Source organism: Moschus berezovskii, chromosome 18, assembly GCF_049115385.1.
Source record: "Moschus berezovskii isolate FMDL1 chromosome 18, NW_MosBer_1.0, whole genome shotgun sequence".
Lineage (NCBI taxonomy): Eukaryota > Metazoa > Chordata > Mammalia > Artiodactyla > Moschidae > Moschus > Moschus berezovskii.
This window is the reverse complement of record NC_142477.1, coordinates 70,443,557-70,466,020: the sequence shown is the minus strand read 5'-3', so window position 1 is coordinate 70,466,020 and position 22,464 is coordinate 70,443,557. Positions and strand designations below refer to the sequence as shown.

At 43.3% G+C, this 22,464-nt stretch overlaps 1 non-coding gene across 1 annotated transcript; it reads right to left on the bottom strand.

Moving 5' to 3' along the window:
- Nucleotides 1-7,222: 7,222 nt before the first annotated feature.
- Nucleotides 7,223-7,295, bottom strand: TRNAR-UCG (transfer RNA arginine (anticodon UCG)). Its single transcript has one exon. It is a non-coding gene; the product is annotated as a tRNA-Arg (tRNA).
- Between the last annotated feature and the right edge of the window lie 15,169 nt (nucleotides 7,296-22,464).

Below are 22,464 nucleotides of genomic sequence, written 5' to 3'. Positions count from 1 at the left end.
GTCAAGTGCACACACACAGGATTTGGGTTCTCCTGCGAGAGATGCTCAGGCGGGGAGTGGTGAGGAGACCCAAGACACTGCATCCAGCCCCACAGGGTACTCACCTCCTGAGCTCCCTCCTGGCCAGCATGGGATTCTGGGCAGCAAATTCATGGGCTTTTCTAAACTGAGAACTCTAGTAAATGGATTCTCACCACCATTGTGTACAGACATGTTTGCTAAAGGAAAAGCCACAAATCACAGTTTTTCCTCCCTTAGAGAAAATAGGAAAGAAGACACACAGCCACACTCTATACTGACTGGAGTAATTTTCATATGTATAAATTATAATTCGGGGATAATCTATTATAACTGATAAAGTAAAACCCAGAATGCATCAAGGTGGGTAATATTATCAGCCATAATATGGGAGCTGCTGTTAAGTCGCTGAGTCTGACTCTTTCATGACTCCAGGGACTGGGGCCTACCAGGCTCACCAGGCTCCTCTGTCCATGGGATTTCCCAGTCAAGAATTCTGGAGTAGGTTGCCATTTCCTTCTCTAGAGGTTCTTCTCCACCCAGGGATTGAACAGGCAGATTCTTTAACACTGAGCCACCTGGGAAGCCCACTGCAACTCTTATCCACAGAGAATACTGTAACATTTTCCTTATAGCAAGTTCAGTTCAGTTCAATTCAGTCGCTCAGTCCTGTCGGATTCTTAGCAGCCCCATGAACTGCAGCACACCAGGCTTCCCTGTCCTTCACCAACTCCTGGAGCTTGTTCAAACTCAAGTCCAGTGATGCCATTCAACCATTTCATCCTCTATCATCCCCTTTTCCTCCCACCTTTAATCTTTCCCAGCATCAGGGTCTTTTCCAATGAGTCAGTTCTTCACATCAGTGGCCAAAGTACTGGAGCTTCAGCTTTAGCATCAGTCCTTCCAATGAATATTTAGGACTGATTTCCTTTAGGAGTGACTAGTTTGATCTCCTTGGAGTCCAAGGGACTCTCAAGAGTCTTCTCCAACACCACAGTTCAAAAGCAACAATTCTTTGGCGATCAGCTTTCTTTATCATCCAACTCTCACAACCATACATGACTACTGGAAAAACCATAGCTTTGACTAGACAGACCTTTGTCAGCAAAGTAATGGCTCTGCTTTTTAATATGCTGAATAGGCTGGTTCCTTATAGCAAAAACCTCAGTAATTCAGAAGAACCTAGGGGTGGGCTATTTTCAGAGTGAAAAATGAAACTACAGAATGTTTTAAAACAAACATAATTTTTGTATTATTATCTATTTTAATATAATAAAAACAAAGTTTCACAATATTCACTACATAAAACGTGTATACAGAAAACAAAATTGAAATGAACAATCAAAAAAATCAACCATTATTACTTGCTCTTTTCAAATACACCCCAAACTTATACTTTTTCTATATGAAGTCTTAGTGTGAAGTCTGTTCATTTGAAAGGTCAACAGAGAAGTATAAACACACGAAGGTCTACTTACCCTGAATTCAGCACTTTCAGGCCTTCTTCTCTGCCTGTCCTCACTAACACATGCAACATTCCACCATGCCCGATTTCTTTATAGTTTGCATCATTCTTCTGGCCTTGAATCTGGAGCCATGTCTTGGTTAAATCAATTGGAAGTGTACTACACTCCACTGGGATGGAAGAAGTTAAAGAAATTTGACACATCCATATGATAGACAAAAATGCTGCTTTTCAAGTCTCTTTATACTACTTGAAGATATTCACAATATGACAGCAAGTTATAAAGAGGATTTAAATTGCTATTATACAGTATGACCCTGTATAATAGACTGCATGAGAGAGAGAAGTGAAAACCATGATGGCTTTAAGAGTCTATCAAAATGTGAACAGAGGTCAACTGGATGGGCGGATGGGTGTTTTTTGTTTTCCTCTTTATATATTTCTCATTGTCTAATTTTGCTAAAATGATCATGTGTTAACAAGCATTAGAAAACATAATTTTAATGCCATTAGGTCAAAGAAATTTTATACCTATTACCAATTTTGTGAAATTATGTGGAAACCAGGGAAGAAAGGAAGAGCTTATTTATAAAACTGCAATAATTTAAAATCTGTATTTTTGCAGTGACAGCACCAATTTACGTTCCTACCAACAGTGTACCAGGGTTCCCTTTTCTCCACATCCATAGCGAGTGCAGAAAATAGTATGGAGGTTTCTCAAAAAACTAAAAAAACTAGTGATTACCAGTTTTTTACTCCTCACTGGGGAGGGGAAAGGGAGAGGTGTGATACAGGCTACAAGTGTGAGACAGGCTACAAGGATGTATTGTACAATACATGGACTATAGCCAATATTTTGTAATAACTATAAATGTAACAACTATATAAATTTTTTTATTTAAAAAAATTTTTAAATCTTATAAAATAAAAGATGCATTTCTGTTTCCAGTAGTTGCGTACATGATTCAGAGAGTTATCCGGCATCTCTGAGCCTCGGTTTACAGTTCCTGTCCCCACACTGGTATCATCAGATTCTGACTCCTGGTCGTTTCATTCTGCTTTTCCAAACATGGTCGGGTATGTAACTTGGTATCTTCCAAAGACTAACGACCTTTAGAACATCCTTTGTTTATGTCATTCTTACTTAGGAGCTATGCCCATAACTTAAAATACGTAGTTTAAAATGGTGGCATTCCAGGTCACCTACAGCTAAGCTTTCCCTGAAACATTTACTGCGGAGAACAGCACTGAATTTGTGGTCACAGAGTTCTACCTCAAAATGTAATCTACAGGTCTCAAGATCCCCATCCTCCAACTGTGTCATGACACTTGATTCATCTGAACCATCAATTATAAGGTTCCTCATTGTCTCAAAGACTTTTGGTTGTAACATGGTCTTCCCTGTGGGCCTGAGACCAGCAGGATTCTTGACCACCAGAAGGAGTCGGGCTCCTTTCTGGTAACATCTCAGGGCGTGAGTTAAGCCCATATTCCTTCCCACCTAGGCTTGTTAAAGCAGTTTTTCTCTGAAATAAACTTGGTGCTATAGGCTTCCCAGTCTTCACTGACTTCACCTGCCAACCCCAAGCATCTGGGGAGCCAAACTGATGACAGGGTGATAATTCTGGAATCCTAATTACTCAGCACCTATTGTGATGCTTTACCAAATACTTTTTCAAAATTGAGGCTTATAACCACTCATAATAGCCCCCAAATGGCAACTCGTTGTACATCAGCTAAAGAATGGAGGGATAAACTGCTGTATTCACACAACGGAATACTTGATAGCAATGATGATGAACGACCTACAACTTCATTCAGTGCTGTGGGCGAATCTCACAAACATGACGCCGAGCAGGAGAAACCAACAAAGAGAAGCATATGTGTGTCAGTCTGCTATGTATAGACTTGCAGTGTCCTTACAAAGTGCAGAAACAACCAAAACTGATCCATGGAGGATGAACTCAAGATAGGTGTCACCTTTGTGGATGGGGAGCAGACAGGGGTTTCTAGGATGTTAGTAATGTTCTGTTTTGCGGGTTGGGTGCTGTTTAATACAAGAGTGTTCAATTTGTTAACACACCAAGTTACCAAGCTGCATACTTAGGATGTGGGCACTTTTGCTCTGCTGTGCATGCTTAGTCACTCAGTCATGTCCGACTCTTTGCGACCCCATGGACTGTAGCCCTCCAGGCTCCTCTGTCCATGGGATTCTCCAGGTAAGAATACTGGAATGGGTTGCCATGCCCTCCTCCAGGGGATCTTCCCAGTCCAAGGATTGAACCCAGGTCTCCCGCATTGCAGGCGGATTCTTTACCGTCTGAGCCACCAGGGAAGCCCAGGGCACCGTTGCATATATATATATATATATATATTTTAAGGCTTCCCAGGTGACTCCTGCCAATGCAGGAGACTCAGGAGACATGAGTTCAGTCCCTGGGTCAGGAACATCCCCTACAGGAGGAAGTGGCAACCCACTCCAGTATTCTTGCCTGGGAAATTCCCATGAACAGAGGAGTCTGGTGGGCTACAGTCCCTGGGGTCACACAGTCAGACACGACTGAACAAGTGAGCACATGTGCATGAGTGCTTGGCCATCACATGCATAATACTTTAATAAAAAGCTACTTGGGGGGATTCCTGGTGGTCCAGTGGTTAGGATTCCACTCTGTCACTGCTCAGGGCCCTGGTTGGAGAACTAAGATCTCACAAGTTGTATGGTGTGCCCTCCCCCTTTGAAAAAGACTAGTCAAAATGACAAACCACTAGAGTAAAAGAACTAATTTTTTTTTAATGATTTGCATTATTAAAAAAAAAAACCTACATGGAAAAAATATCAAGACCTATGGAAAAATCTGAAATTGAGAAAACAAGAGAGTGGACCAGAGGAGGTACAACAGGTGCCAGTGAAGTTTTTCAGAGAAGTTGGTGCACTTGGCCCCAACTCTGCAGGAATTTTCTGAAGTTTGTTGGGGGTCATAGTGAGTAATGGGGGAGCCCCTTTGCACAGAAGAGCAGCAGCTTCATTTGCAGGCTCCTTTTCTTCTCCAGCACTGAGGTAGGGTTTACCACCCCTGAAGGGACCTCAAAGAGGAGCTTGAGAATGCTTCCAGAGGTGAGCATCCCCACAAATGAGGCCTTGCATAAGGATAGTCACCATCCACAGAGTAAGACTATGGTCTCTCCGGGGCTGCAAGCAGGTGACCCTTGCAGAAACTTCCCTCCTGGTTTTGAGCCAGCTTTGCCACTTACAAGCTTTGTGGTCTCAAGAAAGGCATTTCTCCCGTTTTCTAGTTTTCTCTTCTCTAAGATGGTGATAAGAATATGCTTGTGCTGGACACACAAGGTACTCAACACACAAGAAGCTCAAAATGTAGGTTCCTCCTCCTATTACCATCCTCACTCACTTTTTCCTTCAGAAACAGATTTTTCCAGTCTGAGTAGCCAAGTAACTTGGCCTCACAGGAGAGCTGGCTGTTGGGAGGCCACAGAAATTGGAGTCCACCCCACTTCACGGGGGGCCATGAGGGATAAAGATTCAGTCTTAAATCGCTGCAGAATTACCCAGAAACTGCTCTTTCAGAAACCCAGAGTGCAGGGAAAGCAGCGTTTGAGACAATGACCCCAGACTCACAAATCATGTTCCAGAGCTTCTGCCTTCTGGAGATGTTCATGAGAAGCAGCAACAGGTTTCCATGAGTAGCTCCCATGTGGGGTGCTGTGCCGGGGTGGGTAGAACCAAGCCACCAACACTCCAGAGAACAGTTGGGTGATTCAGTTAGGTGCTCCCTAAACCATCTGTACATTTGCCTGAGAGAGGCACCTTTGCTGAGAAGAGCCCTTGGAGACAAATGCTGGACCAGATAGCCGTGCCATGAGCTCATTGTGTTTGGCATCCATCGGACACACAGCTCCAAGGGCAGCAGCTGCCTGGAGCTTTGCAAGAAGCAGCCCCACCCACCGCATCTGGATAAAGCCAAAGGGGTCAGGGTGAGCCCAGGATGGGATGCTCAGCCTCAGTGCAGCAGAGACACCCTCCGTAATGGCTTGCTTTGCTCTTCGTTTGGGTCTAAAGATGCCCAGGGCGGTATGCCCACTGTTACTTGCTGGCTCATAGTGGCACATTTGACCCATAGTCAAATCCTGCATCGGAGAAGGCAATGGCAAGCCACTCCAGTACTCTTGCCTAGAAAATCCCATGGATGGAGGAGCCTGGTAGGCTGCCGTCTGTGGGGTCGCTAAGGTTCGGACACGACTGAGCGACTGAACTGAACTGAAACTGAAGGGGAAAGGCTGGGGGAGGGATAAATCAGGAAGCTGGGATCAGAGCTAGGGTTTGGGTTGAAATATACACATTACTGTATACAAAATTGGTAATTAACAAAGACCTACTGTATAGTACTGCTGCTGCTGCTAAGTCACTTCAGTCGTGTCCGACTCTGTGCAACCCCATAGACGGCAGCCCACCAGGCTCCGCCGTCCCTGGGATTCTCCAGGCAAGAACACTGGAGTGGGTTGCCATTTCCTTCTCCACACTACTTAATTACAAAGAAAATTCTAAAGTTAAAATTTCCTCTAATTTAATGAGATTTTAAGGTCATCACAAGAGGCCATCTCCTCTCTCCAAAAGCTTGAGTGTTCGCATTGAAAGGGAACATGGAGATCTTCTGATCTGATCCTGTATGCTCTAGTATAGAGGTGGAAATGAGGGCTGGAAATTTAGGATTCTTTGTTCCCAGGTTCCATCCCTGGGTCAGGAAGATCACCTGGAGAAGGGAATGGCAACCCACTCCAGTATTTTTGCCCGGAGAATCCCATGAACAGAGGAGGCTGGCAGGCTAAATAGTCCATGGGTGGCAAAGAGTTGGACACCACTGAGCGACTAAGCACGCACAGAGCAGGGACAGCAGGGAAGGGGCTAAATGCCAAAGCCGATGACCAGTCCAGTTTTTGCTGATTCCCACGGCTTCTTTCTCGCTTAACAAATAAAATGCCTCCAACGGAAACCTCAGCTCTAGGGAGAAAAAGTCTTCAGTGTAAATGAAACCTCCAAGCGCCTTGGGTGCAGGAGGAACAGAGCTGGCTTGGCCACTCCCTCTCGGTCTGGCTGGAGCCTATTATTTTTGTGGAAATGGAGAGGCTGGAGCCCCTCTCGGTGCCTCCGCTGGAAAGCCAATACGCCCTTGAACCGTAGAGGAATAACTCGAGGATTAATAAGCTAATGCGGAGGGCGATGAGCGCGGCAGCGTGGTGTGTGGCTTGCTAAGTGAACTAAATCAACATCAGCAGGCGCTGCAACCGCGGAACACGAACCCGGATGAGATAATTTCCTTCTTCACCGAGAAGGCCCTCCGACCTAATGAAAAGCTATATATCCCTCTTGGAGACAGCACAGTCCACAAAAATGCTACAGTACTTAGAGAATTTGTAGTGGACTCTGTCCACATTCACTAAGAACGTTCCTTCTCCATTCCCACTCCACCCTACCCCCTTATTCACAACAGTGTGTCATGTTTATTAAGCACTATTATATTTCAGGCAGTTCCTCAGGGATTTACAGGCATTATCTCATCTAATCCATCAGCCCTGTTAGGGACTTTGTATTTTTATTGCCATTGTACAAGTCATACAATGGAGGGGCAGAAAGGGGGAAGCAACTTCCCAAAGTGGTGGTACCTGAAATGTGAACTCAGGTTAAGGCATGACTTTCCTTTTTTTTTTTTTTAAACAAAATGGAATCAACCACGAAGGGACTTGAACCCTCAATCTTCTGATCCGAAGTCAGACGCCTTATCCATTAGGCCACGTGGTCACAACACACTTGGTAGTTAGGAACAGCCAGTCTCCTTGGAGATGGTGGCAGTGACTCCAGCTGCAGAGGATAGGGTCATACATCCCAAGTCCAACCAAGATTTTCCACTGCCTGCTGCCTGCTCAGGGCTTTCTTGGTGGCTCAGACAGTAAAGAATCTGCCTGCAATGCAGGAGACCCAGGTTCCATCCTTGGGTTGAGAAGGTCCCCCGGAGAAGGGAATGGCTACCCACCCCAGTATTCTTGTCCTGTTCCCTCCTAGGATCTGAACAGAAGCACCACTGCATGAAACTCCTCAGCAGGGGAATGGTCACCAGGGGGAAAGGCTGAGACCAGGGGTTTGTAAACGGCCTTCAGGCTTTTATATTTTTTAAAAGCTGAATGGAGATCGAGAGGGGAGATCAACTAAATAAAATAATGACAGAACATGAGGAAGTGGGAAGCTCAGAAGTTTCAAAATTCATATCCTGTTTAAAATCAATGTACTTTAAGCCTATTTTATGGTATTAAAGTTATAGCACATAAAACTCAATCACTCTTGTGGACAATTGAATGAAATGAATACAAACACAGCATAGTTCCTGAACAAACATTCCCCGCATGGTGTGGTTCCTGTGGAAACAATAAAAATAATCCAATTTAGTTATGCAGGGTTCACCTTCCCCAGCCTGTAATTAGTGCTGCTACAATGGAGGAAGCAGAGAAAGAAATAGAGATAAACTGGCAACAGAGAATTACATCTAGTCCCCAGCAGGACCAGTTCTCTCTCTTATCTGCAGTTTCCAAATCCCATCTTATTATAGATATTTATCCTCCCTACTAAGGCCTCTCACAACTAACTATGTGACTCTTTTTCCATTTTCATTCCATAGCTCCAGTCCTTCTATCACCCACAGAAAGAGATTGGGAAGAGAGTTGTTGGAAATCTAAATTTGGGGGCAGAGAGGAATGGGTATTTGACAGGGAGGATATTTAAGGAAGGGTATATTTCCTTTCCTTAATCCAAATGGGGAGTAGGGAAACTCCCAAAGGAATTATTTATAAAGATTGCCGATGCAAAGAGCCGACTCATTGGCAAAGGCCCTGCTGCTGGAAAAGGCTGAGGTTAAGGGGCAGGAGGAGAAGGGGGCGACAGAGGGTGAGATGGTTGGGTGGCCTCACTGACTCAGTGGACATGAGTTTGAGCAAACTCCGGGAGACAATGAAGGACAGGGAAGCCTGGCGTGCTGCGTTCATGGGGTCACAAAGAGTCGGACACAACTTAGTGACTGAACAACAACAACATAAAGATTGTGGAGTACCTACGAGAAGGGGTGACTGACGTATCGTGTTCCAGATTGGATCTGGGTTTAGGTGATGGGCTGAAGGCCCTGCCCCTGTGCCATTGTGAGAGGGATGGCAAAGCGGGAGGAAGGGCATCGGTGGAGCTCTCCGTGCTCCCGCACGCACAGTTCCCGAGGATCTCATGGGCATGGAGGGAGGGACCTGGACTGGACCTGCATTGCCAGCTTCTCCCCTAAAACGGCTGGTTGCTGCCCAGGGTGTTCCAACGGCAACAGGCTGATGGACCGGCCACTGTGTTGAGAGCAGGAGGAGCTGGAAATGGTCAAGCTGGAGCTAGAGGTTTTGAGTTATAGGAGGCCTCATGGGCTTCTGCTGAACTGCACATGCAGCTCCACCATGGAATCAGTCGTGGGCAACAGCCATGGACAGGGAGCATGGGGATTGCTTGGGCGTTTTGCTCCCACCTCATCAGGGGTGTGTTACAATCCAGTGATGACAGTAACTGCCAGATACAGTATCAGACACCTCAGGTTTAGGGGCCTGGCTCCTGGTGGCTCATCTGGTAAAGAAACCGTCTGCAATGCAGGAGACCTGAGTTTGATCCCCGGGTTGGGAAGATCCCCTGGAGAAGGGAAAGACTACCCACTCCAGTATTCTGGCCTGGAGAGTTCCATGGGCTGTATGGGACTGCAAAGAGTCGGACAGGACTGAGCGACTTTCACTTTCACAGACACCAGCTGCACATGGGGTCCTCAGGCCACCTGTTATCTTGACTGACTGGCTGCCAATTTGGGGGTTCCCACACCCGCCTCAGTTCAAAAATTCACTAGGATGACTCACTGAACTCAAGAAAGAACTATACTTACCACTCTGGTTTGATTATACACATAGTGTGAGGTCTGGGAGGGAACGAAGAATTTGTATGCCCTCTCCTCACAGAATCAGGACACACCAGCCTACATCAGTGTGTACACCAAGCAGGAAGCTCCGCTGAGCACTGACATCCAGAATTTCTGTTGGGGCTTCATTGCATAAACAAGATTGATTAAATCACTGGCCGTGAGATTTAACTGAATCTTCAGCTCCTTTCCAGCTCTTCTCCCCTCCTAAGCCAACTGAGAGTACCAACTCTAATCACAGGCTTCTTGGTCTTTCTGGGGACCAGCCTCCACCCTGAAGCAATCGAGGAACCCACCAGAGTCATCTCATTAGCATAACAAAGATATTCCTTACACTAGGGGAAATTCCAAGGGATTGTAAAGCCCTGTGCCTGGAACTAGGGACACTGGATAAATTCCCCATTATTGGTGTTGGAGAAGACTCACGAGAGTCCCTTGGATTACAGGGAGATGAAACCAGTCAATCCCAAAGGAAAGCAGTCCTGAATATTCACAGGAAGGACTGATGCTGAAGCTGAAACTCCAATCCTTCGGCCACCTGATGCGAAGAACTGACTCACTGGAAAAGACCGTGAAGCTGGGAAAGACTGAAGGCGGGAGGAGAAGGGGACGACAGAGGATGGGATGGCATCACCAACTGAATGGACATGAGTTTGAGCAAGCTCCGGGAGATGGTGATGGACAGGGAAGACTGCTGTGCTGCAGTCCATGGGGTCACAAAGCGTTGGACATGACTGAGCGACTGAACTGAACTGAACTGAACCAGTGATAGCCAGAGAAGGAGCCACACCAAAAGAAGATGACGTGTGAGCTCACATAAGCTAATTAGCAAGACATTTTAAAAAACAACTCTACCATCTTCCCTGCCTCCGAACCAGAACCAGAACCTATTAAAGGGAGGAGAATATGGTTTGTTACAAAGAGAAGACCACACACCTCTCTACTCCACACACCTCTTAAGCTGAAAGACCTGTCTGGACTGGAGAAAGGAAAGAGCTCTGAATCAGAGACGGAAACTTCACACTGAATCAAACTAAATTTTAATTAATGAAAAGGAGCTAAAAGCTGTGAGATTTTCTTAAGATATCATTAAGTGATGAGAAAGTAGGGTTTGACAGTATAGTTGAAAGTATGGCCTAGAAAAATAAAATTGCTTCATGTTTAAAGCACATTGACCTTAACACGCACTTATAGTCATTTATAGCCACTAGGGTAGCTAATCGGAGAAGGCAATGGCACCCCACTCCAGTACTCTTGCCTGGAAAATCCCATGGACGGAGGAGCCTGGTGGGCTACAGTCCCTGGGGTCGCTAAGAGTCGGACACGACAGAGCGACTTCACTTTCATTTTTCACTTCCATGCTTTGGAGAAGGAAATGGCAACCCACTCCAGTGTTCTTGCCTAGAAAATCCCAGGCACGGGGGAGCCTGGTGGGCTGCTGTCTATGGGGTCGCACAGAGTCGGACACGACTGAAACAACTTAGCAGCAGCAGCAGCAGGGTAGCTAATGGAAAATGACAGAAAATATCAAGTGTTGGCAAGGATGTGGAACCACCAGAACTCTCATATACTGTTGAGGAGCGTAAACTGCTGTAACTGCTTTGGTAGAATGTTTGGCAACATCTATTAAAGTTAAATACATGCATACCATATGACCAACCCAATTCTACCCATAGCGATGTACCCAACAGAAATTCATTTATCAGAAGACATGAACTAGCATGTCCAAAGCAACACTATTCATAATAACCCCAGAATGAAGATCATCCAAATGGCCATCAACAGTACAATGCATAAAAATAAGTTGTGTGATGTTTACAAATGGAATAGTATACAACAATGAGAATAAATAATCCAAAACTACACACAACAATGTGGATGAACCTCACCAACACAATATTGGTATAGAGATCATTCTTGGAGGGTAGAAATAATGTCTCCCATTGAAGCAAGGGGAAGATTTGTTTGCAGCCCACTACAATGATCCAGGTTTCCTAAGCTCAAGATCTCTTTCCTACAAGACAGTCCACTGCATATGCAGGTGTAGCCTGGCCCTCCTCTTGTCACCCCCATGGGACTTGGGGCTCAGGGAACTGGCACAAGATGTAAGTAATAAGATGTCCTTAGTCTCTGATCCAAGAGTCTCTGTGTCCTCTGCAGCAGCCATGAAACCAGTAGGCTAACCTGATAATTTGTGGATATGGTACAGTCTCAGACTCCTCACAGTTATTGACAGCCTCATGCTTCCTTGTGCATACATTTGAAAAATAATACACCTGAGGGTGCATCTATTAATTATAGACAGTATATGTGGACTTGCAGAAACACCACTTATCAGCCTTCTCCCCTGTGGCCTGAGTAGACCCATGCTTCTACAGTTTTTTCTTTGCATCAATTCCTTAAAAGTTTTGTAGTGTCATTCGCTTTCATCACATTACCCCCAGGTGATGCCTGCACAGCCAAGCTACCATTCACCACCTTCCCGTTTCCCTTTTCACATGGTTGACATTTACTGATTTCAGTCTCCTTCTCTGATTTATCCAGTTATATTTAACTTTTCCTTTCCTGTGCAAGTTCCCCCTTTTCAGCTTTCTGCAAAAAGGCTCACAGGGTCCTTTTCCCAATGAGACTTCTTGTTATTTGGAATGACGTTTGCTTCCCTGGTGGCTCACATGTTAAAGACTCTGCCTGTAATGCAGAAGACCTGGGTTTGATCCTTGGATTGAGAAGTTACCCGGGAGATGGGAAAGGCTACTCACTGCAGTATTCTGCCTGGAGAATTCCATGGACAGAGGAGCCTGGTAGGCTACAGTCCATGGGGTGGCAAAGAGTCAGACATGACTGTGAGACTTTCACTTTTATTGGGCTTTTGTAGGCTTCCACTCAGTTCCCCCCTCCAGCTGACCTCATTTCACTGGTATCTTCCTGATCAATTTTAACATTCAGTCATATGTTGGTATTTCCTATGGCACTGTCATAAGAATAAAAAGCCATCATCACATTTCACCTGACAGCTAGTGTGAAATTGTCCCAATGTAAAGTAGTTGATATTTTGCCCAAATCAATCCCTAACTCTTATTTTGTTGATGACCCCTTTTTTCCTACATTATTTCTGAACAGCAATGTTTCAGATTATTTTTAAGGTGTCTTCCTGGGTTTTTGAAGTTCTTTTCTATATATGTTTTTTCTATTCTTAATATAACTCTACTCTTGAATTTTCCACCATGCAAGAAAGATAACTATCAGGATAGTGACTTAGTTTCTCCTCAATAAAACTGAGTCATTAATAATCTTTCACATGAACTGGCCTGATGCTTCTGAAACAGTTTGGGGTTGAACATTTTCTTCGGCTGAGTCAGATAAACACAGTTTTTTCCTTTAATTTTCCTTGGGCTTCCCTTGTGGCTCAGCTGGTAAAGAATTCTCCTGTAGTGTGGGAGAGACCTGGGTTTGATCCCTGGGTTGGGAAGATCCCCTGGAGAAGGGAAAGACTACCCACTCCAGTATTCTGGCCTAGAGAATTCCATGGACTGTATAGGTCATGGGGTCTCAAATAGTCGGAGACAACTGAGCACTTTTCACTCACTCACTTCCTTTAACAGTCTTTTCCAATAAAAGATAAAGACTTAAAGTAACTGCTGTGTTTTAGACATGAATTACAGCCTGTATGTGTTCAAGAAATATGTCGTTACAAAATTATGTCATATCAGACTTCTAGTGAAGGTATGACCGTTCCTCTTACCGACCACCTCAGTAGCATCTCACTTGGATCTATTTCATGAGCCCCACACATTGGGAATTCTCCCTTCAGGAAGTGAGCGTAATTAGCCGATGGGCTTAAGAGACCTGGCTGTAGTGCGTGGTGGGGCTCAAGCAAACCGAGTCTGAGCTGAGCTCTGGAGTCTCGCAGTCAGTGTGCTGGACTAATTTATACTCAAGGGTAAAAATTAAGTCTAGTTCTTGGTGTCTGGCCAGACTATTGCACAGAGTAAAAGCTTATTTCACTATAAGATGCAGACTGCAGAGCTGAAATAAGCTGAATGCATTCTTCCTCTTCACACTGTGCTGTGGAGCCTCTTATCTGCCTATTGGTCTCCATTGAACTTATCACATGGCTTTTTTTTTTTTTTTGCAAAAGATACATTCATGAAAGGGCCTCCCTGGTACCACTAGTGGTAAAGAACACATCAGAAAATGCAGCAGATGTAGATTCAATCCCTGGATTAGGAAGATCCCCTGGAGGAGGCATGGCAACCCACTCCAATATTTTTGCCTAGAGATTCCCATGGACAGAGGAGCCTGGCAGGCTACAGTCCATAGGGTAACAAAGAGTCGGCCATGACAAGCAACCTAGCATGGCACAGGACACATTCATAAAAATAAGGATAAGTGATTATTGAGTTTGGGGTCCAAATTATTAGATTATTTTTTTCTCCATTGGATCACATGTGTCAATATCAATATTCTGTGCATCTCACTTATCTATAAGTTCTATATTTAACCAAAATTGATAGTTATTAGTTTTCACTATACCCTCACATCAGTTTTCATGTTAACACACTGCATCTCAAAAGAACCAAGTATCCATCGTGAGAGAAGAGGGGAAGACTTTTCTTCTCTCATGAGCTTCTTAGTCTTTCCTGTGAGAAAGTATGTCACTAAGTGAAAGATCATATACTAACAAGTGTCTCAGAGTGAGGGTTTCATTTTCCCTCTGGGACTCACTTCCACGCCAAACTCTTTGCCCTGCCCTGGGGTTTTCATCCAGAAAGGACAGCAAGGTCTGGGCCTCAGTTGAGTTTTGTGCAATAGAGAGAAGAGGCAATTTCAAAGAATTTTTTGAGGAGCAATAGTGGTGATCAGTTCAGTCACTCAGTCATGTCTGACTATTTGCCACCCCATGGACTGCAGCTACCAGGCTTCCCTGGCCATCGCCAGCTCCCGGATCTTACTCAAACTCATGTCCATTGTGTTGGTAATGCCATCCAACCATCTCATCCTCTGTTGTCCCCTTCTCCTCCTGCTTTCAAGCTTGCCCAGAATCAGGGTCTTTTCCAAGGAGTCAGTTCTTCGCATCAGGTGGCCAAAGTATTGGAGTTTCAGCCTCAGCATCAGTCCTTCCAATGAATACCCAGGACTGATCTCCTTTAGGATGGATTGGTTGGATCTCCTTGCAGTCCAAGGGACTCTCAAGAGTCTTCTCCAGCACCACAGTTCAAAAGCATCAATTCTTCAGCACTCAGCTTTCATAGTTCGACACTCACATCCATACATGACCACTGGAAAAACCATAGCCTTGACTAGACAGACCTTCTGTTGACAAAGGAATGTCTCTGCTTTTTAATATGCTATCTAGGTTGGTCATAACTTTCCTTCCAAGGAGCAAGCATCTTTTAATTTCATGGCTGCAGTCACCATCTGCAGTGATTTTGGAGCCCAAAAAAATAAAGTCTCTCACTGTTTCCATTGTTTCCCCATCTATTTGTCATGAAGTGATGGGACCAGATGCCATGACCTTAGTTTTCTGAATGTTGAGTTTTAAGCCAACTTTTTTCACTCTCCTCTTTCACTTTCATCAAGAGGCTCTTTAGTTCTTCTTTGCTTTCTGCCATAAGGGTGGTGTCATCTGCATATCTGAGGTTATTGATATTTGTCCCAGCAGTCTTGATTCCAGCTTGTGCTTCTTCCAGCCCAGCGTTCCTCATGATGTACTCTGCATAGAAGTTAAATACGCAGGGTGACAATATACAGCCTTGATGTACTCCTTTCCCTATTTGGAACCAGTCTGTTGTTCTATGTCCAGTTCTAACTGTTGCTTCCTGACCTGCATACAGATTTCTCAAGAGGGAGGTAAGGTGGTCTGGAATTCCCATCTCTTTAAGAATTTTCCAGAGTTTTTGTGGCCCACACAGTCAAAGGCTTTGGCATAGTCAATAAAGCAGATGTTTTTCTGGAACTCTCTTGCTTTTTTGATGATCCAGCGGATGTTGGCAATTTGATCTCTGGTTCCTCTGCATATTCTAAAACCAACTTGGACATCTGAAAGTTCATGGTTCATGTATTGTTGAAGCCTGGCTTGGAGAATTTTGAGCATGACTTTACTAGCGCGTGAGATGAGTGCAATTGTGCAGTAGTTTGAGCATTCTTTGGCATTGCCTTTCTTTGGGATTGGAATGAAGACTGACCTTTTCCAGTCCTATGGCCACGGCTGAGTTTTCCAATTTTGCTGGCATATTGAGTGCAGCACTTTCATAGCATCATATTTTAGTGTATTATTTGAACACAAAAAAGATTGAGAAGAAGCATAAGCAGAGAAGATAACTCACAGAAGTGTTGTGGTAAGTCTTGTCTGTATCAATTTCAGTTGGAGAGAAGGGAGTCCAGGACTGAATGCTAACTCTTGTCATTCCATGAAGGTGAATCTTCTGGGCATTGTTTTTAGCTCTGAATTCTGCTGAAATCATGAGTCACCTTGACCTAAGTGCTGTAAGTCATAACCCAGGGGTTGTGTCATTCTTCTATAAGGTGGACTTATTCTAGGGTGTAATTAGTGGCTGCCTTAAGAGTTATAACTGGACACATTGCCTAGTTTTATCCATTTTACTCAAATCAAGATTATGAAGCAAATATAAATGGTACCTGTCTGCTTACAAGTGTGTTTTTAGTTACTTATCCATGATGATGTTAGGTTTGCAGTGATTCAGGTACACTTTAACCTCTTTTTCCTTATAATAAGCAGTTTACTTGGGTGAGGTGGTTGGTTTGATTTAAGGGTGTTTTCTGTGCTCATAGTGTGTAATTGGCCCATGCCACACTTGATCCCATTATCTTTCCCTCCTTAGGATAATGTCCAAATTAGTTAAAAACTTGGGCCAACAGAACCGTTATCTTGTGCTTACCAAAGATTCCTGGTAATAATTAAATAGCCAGTGGAATATGTAGCCCCTGATTCTTAGGGGCTGAAGACAGAACTTGGAGAAATAATTTTCATAGTTAATTCCATAATTTGATTTTAGGTTCAAGGGCCATCTATTTCATCGACTGAATGAAGAGTTAAAGTACTGAGCAGAGATACAGCTCCCTGTGTTTCTCCTTGCCTCTTCAATGAAGGGGCTCTGAACAGTAAACTGAGAGATCTGGGATTGAGTGTTGGTAAAGGAAGGAAACTATTTGAAAATACAAAGTTGATATTCCATTTGAAGGACATAGAGCAGAAATGCTCCATAGCTTTTTAAGATGGATGCAGTTTTCAGGGGGTGTTGGATTCTTCCTCTGTTCTTCGGTTTGGCTCACATTTTAAGCCTAGAGGGACAGGGTGATGTGGCTGCTTGAAGTAGCACAGGATGGGGGCTGTAGCAAACTGGAGAACTTGCTTTCTGAAGAGTCAGTCTGGCTTCAGCTCCTGCCAATGTGGCCATCAGGCAATCAAGGTCACTGGAGCCAGATTCTCTATATGTCCAGAGAAACCAGAAATCTTAACTTTTTGATCCCATCAACAGATTGTTTAAATGCTGGAAAACAACTCAAAAACAGTTTGAATGCTCTCTGGGCCAAATAAGACACGAATGCCAAACAGATTCAGTCACGGGCCACAAGCTTGCAATCTCCACCTTGACGCACCCTTGAAATTTCTGCTGCTACCACATTCTAGTTTTTGTCTTTCAGAGCTGCAATAATGTCACTATTCAAACTGAAAAAAATAAAATCTATTGTTGCCATGGTAGCCTCAGCATTTTCAATGATGTGTAGAGATGATTTGTATTTAAACACTGTTAGCTAACACAGAATCTTATGAGTTAAAAATATAACAGATTAATATTTTTTTAGGAAAATCAAACGATCCTTTCTTAATCCTATATAGCACAGAATTGGTCTTAGAAACATTTGTGATTTATTAAAGTCAGAAACCCTTTCTGTAAGCATTTCCCCTTTAATTTTAATCCCCATGTACCTCTAAACGAAATGCAGTATATCCATTTCTGGTTCATTTACATTAAACTATTAAAATGTTGCTTCATGTAACCCTTTTGATGTCTTAGATGCTTTTGGAAGTTGTTAAAAAACGTTCTAATCCTTTCCCCCGTAGTCACATTTTTGACCACAGTAAACAAGTTCAAGCACCAGAGGGTTCTACTTCTAGGCTAGAACCCAAACCCTGTGGATCTGGTAAATTTTACACAGAGAAAAATGAATGATTCTCTCCCTAATTATCACTATTGTCACTTATTCCATCCCATAGTAATGATGAAATAAACTCATCAAACAAAGAATTCCCATTTTACAGCTGCAACTCATAAAACCTATCCATTTTAAGTATGACTCTGAACTGAGGTCAAACTCTTAGATTCTTAAAATAACATGAATTTGGTCATGCAGCTCAAAGCTACTGCTTGCTCTTTCCCTGACTACACACATAACAAGGGCTGAAAATGTGCCATATGGGAAAGGAATATGTATTTATGAGATAATTCTTTATGCAGAGAGGACATACATTGCTTTTCATGCACATTCAAACAGACAGAATTGATCTTCTGTGAGAGATGAAGCTATCCCCACATTACCAAGAGCTGTCACTTAAAATAAAATTTTGATTAATATCATTTGCAAATCGAGTACTGATTTGGTTTCTTTCATTCCAACAGGAAGTATGGATCTGTAGGGATACAGGCAGAGAACATATGTAATCTCTTGAGAATGGACAATGATGAAATGACCCAAAACATGATTATTCCTTGCTACTTCCTGAAATCTGTTCCTCAAATCCCCAAACTCACAGTTCTCTGAATTTATGATTCGCAAAAGTGTTCAAGGGTTTTCAGACCACTCGCCCAGCTCCACAGAAAGTGCGGAAGGGAGGGATTTCAAAGATGCGCACGTGTGGGTCAGCCAAGGTTCATTCCTTGAGATCTTCCAGATATTTATTAGGAGTTCATGGAGGGGATGTTCATTTCTGTAGACAAAGGATGGATTACCCAAAATGTGAAGTGCAGGTACTTTTAAGTCTGTGGCCAGACTGAGATAAGCTCGTCTGCGGATGCTGGGGTTGTTCAAATATAGCGTGTCTAATTTACCCAGAGGCCACCAAGCAGAGCAGGAGCGGGAGTGGGAGGTCTGCCAGGAAGTTTAAAGAAAAGGGACTTTCCCAGGCTTGAGAGGCAAGAATCAGGTGAGCCCAGAATCTCCATCTGGAGAGCTATGCTGACCCACTTGAAGCTGAGTGCTAACCTAAGAGAGAGGGGCCCCTCCGAGCACAGCGCCCAGCTCTGCATTGAAAGTAGGGAGTCCACTCAAGGGCATCTTGCAAAATCAGCCTGTGCACCTTCAAGCAATCAGGCTTGTTTCTTTGGTCTTTAATGGGGCCCAGCCTGCCTAGCAAGACTCAATCAGAAAAGTAGCAAATGTTTATCAATTATGTTGTGTTTGCAGCATGATGCTATGTACGAGCACTCTAGAGGGCAGCCTGATTGGGGGTGCTCTCTTCTTTCTTCCTTCCGTCCACGATCGTGAAGCATGCATGTCTCTCCACGGCTAGCAAAAGGCTAAAGAGATATGAAACAGCAGCAAAACAAACATGTGCTCCTTTCTTTTCCAGACTCTCTTGCTTGGAGTCCTTCCCCAAATCAGTCAGAGGTATATACATTTCTTGGGGAAGAATTTAAATTGCTCTAAGAAGAGAAAAAGAGACAGGAATATTTAATATTTGTCTTTTTAACTTCTCAAATGAGTTATTTTTCCCCTTCTGATTAAGTTGAAGGATGATATGCCTGCAGTAAGTGCACTGGCATCAAGAACACAATTCACTTGATTTTCACAAACGTATACTTGCATGTGAGCACTACGCAGATCAAGACATGAACATCCCCACACGCCCTAGAGGGGTCCGTCGGCTCCTTCTTGGTCAGCGCCCATCCACTCTCAAGAGACAGTCATACTAACTTCTATCATCTAGACCCATTTGCCTGTCCTTGAATTTTATATGAATGTAATCTGAGAGTATTGATTACAATATTGAGAGCATATTTTTTGTTGTCTTCTTTCACTCAACGTAATGTCTTTGAGATTTATCTATGCTGTTTGAGCATTAGCTCATTCTTTTTTATTGCTGGTCTTATATATATATGTACATATATAATCCATTTCTGGTTTAGTTACAGTAAATCATTAAAGTACTGTTTTATATACTTCTTTGATGTCTTGTGATATATATATATATCATATATATTTATTTATCCATTCTATTATTGATGATATTTGAGTTATTTCCAGTTTCTATTATGAATAAAGCTTCTAAGGATTTTGCTTTTGTTGGATGCAAATACTCATTTCTCATGGGCCTATATCTAGGAAAATAGATATTGACAAGGAGTTTCCAAAGCGATTACATCACTTCATACTCCCAGCATCAATGTATTGATATGAGAGTTCCAGTTGCTTACAACCTTGCCAACACTTGGTTCTGTCCATCTTTTTAAAATTTTAATATTCTTGTAGGTGTGTAATGGCATTTCACTGTGGTTTTAATTTGTGCTGTCCTGATAACTAACAACACTGAGGACGTCTCCACATGGTTACTGGTCCTGTATACATTCTCTTTTACCTTGTGCAGCCGCAGCGGCAGCTCAGCGTTCCCTCTCACTGTGTATTTGCAGTTATGCACGTTTCTTCTTCTCATTGACTCACAGGACACTGCGGACGTCAGTGTCACATTAGACACATATACTGCACAAGTCCTCCTCCAATCTGTGCCTTTCTCTCACTGGTGCCATCTTTGAACTTTTGAAGAACAAAAGTTCTCAATTTTAATGAAGTCCAATTTTTCAGTTTTTTCTTTTGTGCTTAGTCCATTTTATGTCTTGACTTTTAAAATTTATGGCCTGTGCCAAGGTCATGAAAATATTCTATTTTTTAAGATATTTATTAGTTTATTAATAAATAAAGGCTATTGGGGTTAACATTTACATACAGATATCTAACTGTTCCAACATGACTTATGAGAAAGATTTCCCTCTCATTTAATTGTGGTTCTGTCATAAACCAAGCAACTGTATATGTGTGTGTCTGTTTTTGGAAATATTTTTAGAAAGCAATATTTGATGTGCAGATTTCACTTCCAAAGTAAGCTCTTGCATCTTATACCAGCAATAATTGTTTTGAAAGCCAACATCTTTTATTTGTTGGAATACATTTGGTCCAGAGAGGGGAAGCCCTTGGAAACTGAAAGGAAATCAGCATTGTGACAACTTGGACTTGGAGAGAAAATAGAGACCCTGGCTAAGGACTCCCATCCCTGAGGATCACTTTGGACCAGGGCTGGGAGGAGGGAGAGAGTGGGATAGGATGTGCGCCTGGAGCCTGGAGAGTGGACCAAGCACTTTTCTGGGCGGGAAGAATCGGCATGAAAGGAATCAACACAATGGCGTGGCGATAAGGTGCTTGTTTCTAGATCACCAATTCAGGGACGGGACCTACCACCAGGGCTGCGAAGCCCCATAAGTGATGCACAGTGTGAGGGCTTTTCCCTGACTGCTGCGTGCAAATCACCCTTGTATTTATCATCTAACACAAGGGACAGTATCCCAAACCCCAAGATCTTCTGAGACTCAGAAGGACATCCTCCTTTATACGGATCCAGTTGTCTCAAAGCAATACCCTCAAACAGCATCTCTGGGGACTTTAATGTCAATAAGATAGTACAAGGAAGAACTTTCAGCTCTTGAACGTGGGTGGTGATGGTTTAGTCACTAAGTCATGTCCAATTCTTATGATCCCCCTGAACTGTAACCCACCAGGCTTCTCTCTTCATAGGATTTTCTCAGCAAGAATACTGGGGTGGGTTGCCATTTCCTTCTCCAGGGGTTCTTCCTAACCCAGGGGCAAAACTTGGGTCCCCTGCATTGCAGGAGGATTCTTTATTGACTGAGCCACAAGGGAAGCCCTTTATGTGCATGGAAGTAGACAATGTGCTACCTATCTCCATGGAACATTAGTTTCCTTGACCTGAAAAAGAGAATCATTCCCATCTGCAGGTACTTTTCAAAGTCAATGGGAGAGTACTATATAGTATTTATAGACACCCAACAATATCACTCACCCAGAGTCAGACATCCTGGAGTACAAAATCAAGTGGGTCTTAGGAAGCATCACTATGAACAAAGCTGGTGGAGTGGAGGTGATGGAATTCCAGCTGAATTATTTCAAGTCCTAAAAGATGATGCTGTGAAAGTGCTGCACTCAATATGCCAACAAATTTGGAAAACTCAGCAGTGGCCACAGGACTGGAAAAGGTCAGTTTTCATTCCAATCCCAAAAAGGGCAATGACAAAGAATATTCAAACTACCATACAATTGCACTCGTTTCACAGGCTAGCAAGGTAATGCTCAAAATCCTTCAAGCTAGTCTTCAACAGTACGTGAACCAAAAATTTTCAGATATAAAAACTGGATTTAGAAAAAGCAGAGAATCCAGAGATCAAATTGCCAACATTCGTTGGGTCATAGAAAAAGCAAGATAATTCCAGAAAAACAACTACTTCTGCTTTATTGACTACACTAAAGCCTTGACTGTGTGGATCACAACAAACTATGGAAAATACTTAAAGAGATGGAAATACCAGACCACTTTGCCTGCCTCCTGGCAAATCTGTATGCAGGTCAAGAAGCAACGGTTAGAACTGGACATGGAACAACAGACTGGTTCCAAACTGGGAAAAGAGTACATCAAGGCTGTATATTGTCAACCTACTTACTTAACTTCTATGCAGAGTACATCATGTGAAATGCAGGCTGGATGAAGCACAAGCTGGAATCAAGATTGTCAGGAGAAATATCAATAACCTCAGATATACAGATGATACCACCCTTATGGCAGAAAGTGAAGAGGAACTAAGGAGTCTCTTGATAAAGGTAAAAGAGGAGAGTGAAAAAGCTAGCTTAAAGCTCAATATTAAAAAAAAAAACAAAAACTAATGTTATGGCATTTGGTCCTAT